The 3,837-nt window shown below is 61.4% G+C and overlaps 1 protein-coding gene across 1 annotated transcript in view; it reads left to right on the top strand.

The window, feature by feature from the left end:
* Positions 1-3,837, top strand: part of LOC127750301 (probable cationic amino acid transporter) — a 53,814-nt gene that overhangs the window by 42,298 nt on the left and 7,679 nt on the right. The window lies entirely within an intron of this gene.

Here is a 3,837-nt window from a genome sequence, read left to right as displayed (position 1 = left end):
CCCCCCCTTCCCCCCTCCCGCTGTTGTTTGCGGGGCCGACCGCGCCCGCTGGCTACCGCGGCGTGCTGCCACATATTTCACTCTCATTTCCCCATTCAGGACAGGAGGGAGAAGAAACAACAGGCCGCAGAAAGAGAGCTCGCGAGAGGCTGGTGAGAGAGAGAGAGAGAGAGGGGGGGGGCGGCGGGGTACAGACAAACATGGGGGGTGACACACAGGCTGTTGCAAACAGCGGAGCGACGCAACCAGTTGCGGTCTTCGTTTTACAGCCAAGAAAACAAGGAAAGTAAAACGGAATTGAAACAATGATGCTTCTCGGTGTGGGGCTGGGCGGCGAGCGGTGCAGGTTAGTGGAAGTTGGCGTGGGTGGTCTTTGCATCGCCCGCGCTCCGGGATAGACCAAGGCCAAGTGGGGGGGAGGTAGAGAGGGGAGGGGGAGGAACAAGTGGAAAACTTAATTGTAAACTTGCTACAGTATGTTCCTTCCTGCTATCTGCCCCCCTCGCTGCGACATTCCGTTCATTAGCAGTCGACGCTCCCTCCACCTCCACCTCCTCCTCCCCCTCCGTGCCTATCTGGCTGACTTTAGGCCCATTCCAGGCCAGCTCTCTAGGCTTGCCCGACTTTTATGCGAGCAGCCAGAGAGACAGCAGCAAACCCTCGCCGGCCCCGCCAGCACTTCCACTTCCAGCAAACCGACCCCACCCCCTCCTAGCTCCGCGCCATGGGGGAGGCCGGCACGGGCCCCCCAGGCCGCTGCAACAGTTAGTCGACAAGTGATTGGGCAGGCCGAGGCGACAAGGCCCGGGACCCGCTGTAGGAGCCCGTGTAAGGCCTCACGATCGTCTCTGTAATCGCCTTATGGGGCCTTGCGGCGTCGGCACCGCCCGAGCCACCCGCGGGGTGGGGTGGTGGGGAGGTTCTCGGCTAGGGGGGAGCCCCCGGGGGCAGGACCTTTGCCCTCGCTGCGTGTTTGGCTTTGGCCCGCGCTGGCGCTACAGTGTACAGCGGGTGCCCCCCACCCCTCTCCCACACCCACCCACACGTGGAATGCACCCTCGCAAAGTTCCTCCCATTCCTCCCCCTACTCCCCTTTCCATAGCGGGCCCACTTCAAACATACCAACCAGAGGGGCGGTGGCGGCTGCATGCGCTGCACAGGGCCTGACGAGCAGCCCCCCCCCCCCCCTCCTTCTCCTCCTCCTCACACCCATCCCACACTTCAAAACTATGTATGGGTTGGGCGCACACACACATTTTTCCTTTGTGTAAACAGTCGTTTCAAAAATTGTTTCCAAACCGAACATTGCGAGAAATTAAATAAACTTTTCAGAAAACTCTCATCAACTGCACGATCTGGTTCGTCCCCTAAACCGTCTGTACTCTCCGTGTTGCAGACAGCTCGCGCATGTGCTTCCGCAGACGGGCACGCCCGTGAGCGCCACGTTCAGCTCGGGGCTGGCCGCGGCCGTGGCCGCCCTACTCATCCGGCTGGAGGTGCTTGTCGAGATGATGTCCATCGGTGAGTATGGTATTGCACCCCCGAGGCAGGTTCGGGATGCATAGGTCTTTCGCACACCACGTACACGACGGTGTTTCTCATACCAGCGGAGATACAGTAGACTCTGGCTGACTTCGTCCACCACGTACACGTCGGTACCGCACACCACCCTGAGGGGAGAAAATGGAAACGAATCGGTACGGAGCACGATGTGGTAGGGAGCAGGCAACGTGGTACGGAGAAACTCGGTACGCAGCAGGTCAACAAAAGTGGCCCTCCACCCAGATTAGAGAGCTGGCCGCCGTCGAACTTGGCTCTGTAGTTTTGCCCAGCCCTCCATCCTCCTCCGAACCGTGCTACTGGGAGAGCGAGAGCTCTCTAATCTGGCGTTGGCATGCTGGGTCGGCCGTGGCCTCCGGCTCGGACTGCTGCGCCAGGCCTCCTTGGTGTAGTGACAGCTGGCCGAGGACGAGGACGACGAGGACGCAAGCTGTCGCCACCGGCGCTACGAGGGCGCCGCCAGAGCAGAAGGTCACCGAGGGGCAGCGAAGCGCCAACACGAACGCTCCCGCACAGCGGATAAAAAAAAAGGGAGAAAGAGTGCTGCGCGCTGCAAGTTGGGGGCTGGAAAAGCAATCAATAATTCGCTCTCTTTTTTGCCCGCTTCCAGGCACGCTGCTCGCCTACACCCTGGTCTCCACGTGTGTCCTCATCCTCCGGTACCAGCCCCACTCCACCAACCTCATCGACCTGCTGCCCGAGTCGCTGCGGACGCCCATCAAGGGCTCGCCCACCAAGGACACGGTAGCCAACGGCCAGGTGAGTGCCCGTCCTCCGAGTGTTTATTAATGAAACCATATGAAGTTGCAACGAAATACGCAAGGAAATAATTCTTTTTAAAAAAACGCGAGAAAAGGGTATTTTATAGATTGGAGAGATTAATTGCAATTTCCCCACAATTCTCTGTGAATTTATTTCTCGCTCAAAAACAACTGTCAGTTCGTTCATGTCTACTTGCGTTGCGTTGTCGGCGTCCCCGGGGGAAACCCATCCCCCGCCCTTCACCTCCGCACCACCAGGGGGGCGCGAGGCAACACGATACCGCCTCGAACGGGTGTTCATGGCGCCCGGCTCGCGCGGTCGGTCGGCTCCCAGAAGAATTAATCTCAATATCGCACGGGGGCCCGGGCGAAAGCGGCAGGATATCGGGTGTCGCGGCCCGCCCCTGCCCCCGCCACAGCGCGGCCCGCCACCGCCCGCCCGGCCGCGACCAGCACAGCACAGCGCCGGGCTCAAGACGCGCCCCTTCCTGCCGCCGCGCCCGACAGGCCATACATTTCCCCCATCTTCGAAAGTTCTGGGCGCGCGCGGGCAGAAGAGGAAGGGGGTTGGGGTTGCAGGGGAAGAGGACAGGACAGGCGACGCCGGAAGTCCTACCGGATGATACAAATGCCTCTCTCGCGCCTCCCTTCCGCATCCGCAGCTGCTGCCGCTTGCCTCCTTCCTCCCCGCAGCGCTGCGCCGCTGCTGATTCCTCCACAAACTCGCCCCCCGCCGTCCCTTTCCTTTCGAGCCCCCGGCCCCGGCGGCGGCGGCTGAGGCGGCGGAGCGGACCCGTTCAGTTAAAGTGGACCTCTGCAGTGTGTGTGGGCCGTGTCGAGTGGGATGTCTACGCGTGCAGGGTGTCCCGACCCCGGCCTGTACGGGAGAAAGAAATGTGCGGAGGAATGTGGGCCACGGTCAAGGCTGGGCAGGAGGGGTGGGGCGGGGCGGGGTGGACCGGCGAACAGCCCATCAGGCCTCGCCACCCTTTACTTTACACAAGAGGTGGGAGCCGCAGATACCACAAGAAGAGGAGGGGGGGTGAAAAAAGGGATGGTGTGCTGCCGGAGAGGTCATGTGGGTGAGGAGAGGTCCGGGGAAGAGGGGGGAGGAGGGAAGGGGATGACAGGAGTTGAGGCCCCGAGTGAGCTGCTCCTTAAAAAAGAAGTTACGACTTTTACGAACAGAGCGGCTTCGTTCCACTCCGTTCCGCTCCGCCTCGACCGCTCCCAGTAGTTCAGTTCAGTCCCTCCCCGAGCCCCCCGAGCCCCCGGCGGCCCCGAGTGCACCACCAGGATTGCTGCAGAACGGCCGGGAGGAGAGGGCGATCTGGGAGAGAAGCGGCTGGGGAAAATCGCTGCGGTAAGAGGGTGGGGGGGGGGTCAACTGCGGCGTCGTGGCGACCCCCTCCGTCGTGGAACAAGTGCGCACGACGTGAAGAAGGACACGACCGAAAAGAACTTTTTTTTTTTTAAACGGACCCGTTTCTTCCAGACAGTTGGGGCGCGCGGGGGG

The sequence above is a fragment of the Frankliniella occidentalis genome, unplaced genomic scaffold, assembly GCF_000697945.3.
Source record: "Frankliniella occidentalis isolate FOCC.00 unplaced genomic scaffold, Focc_3.1 Scaffold6, whole genome shotgun sequence".
Taxonomy (NCBI): Eukaryota; Metazoa; Arthropoda; class Insecta; order Thysanoptera; family Thripidae; genus Frankliniella; species Frankliniella occidentalis.
The sequence above is the reverse complement of the archived record's forward strand: the minus strand, read 5'-3'. Positions and strand labels throughout refer to the sequence as shown.